General features: G+C 43.0%; 1 protein-coding gene across 1 annotated transcript in view; it reads left to right on the top strand.

The window, feature by feature from the left end:
- Positions 1–402, top strand: part of mvb12a (multivesicular body subunit 12A) — a 6,715-nt gene that overhangs the window by 2,213 nt on the left and 4,100 nt on the right.

Here is a 402-nt window from a genome sequence, read left to right as displayed (position 1 = left end):
GAAGCACTTTTCCGGTGATGGCTAGGCGTTACTGCGCAGCCTCCAACTGAGCTTGACTCCGTAGTTGTGACATGGGAAATATTTTTGTAAGTTGTAAGTCTTCTGGTAGCTGTGCCGAGAGAAATCTGAATCATTTCCAATCAGCGGAGAGCATAGCTATATGGAAGGAGATAACATGGACACAGGCTAAGTACTGCTAACTAACATGCTAGTTAACGTTAGTAATTAAACCTAAACAGCTAATGAAAGTTCAAACTGTCTGCAAGCTTCTCCTGACAATACGGTGATTTGTCGTCTTTGGTAAGTTGCGTGGTTATGACGCAATCGTTAGCCTATCACAACAAAAACGTCTGCTACGGAGCCATAACGTGAGCTCCAAGGTAATGGAGCCTTTTTATACAT

The sequence above is a fragment of the Etheostoma spectabile genome, chromosome 2 (assembly GCF_008692095.1).
Source record: "Etheostoma spectabile isolate EspeVRDwgs_2016 chromosome 2, UIUC_Espe_1.0, whole genome shotgun sequence".
NCBI lineage: Eukaryota > Metazoa > Chordata > Actinopteri > Perciformes > Percidae > Etheostoma > Etheostoma spectabile.
The sequence above is the reverse complement of the archived record's forward strand: the minus strand, read 5'-3'. Positions and strand labels throughout refer to the sequence as shown.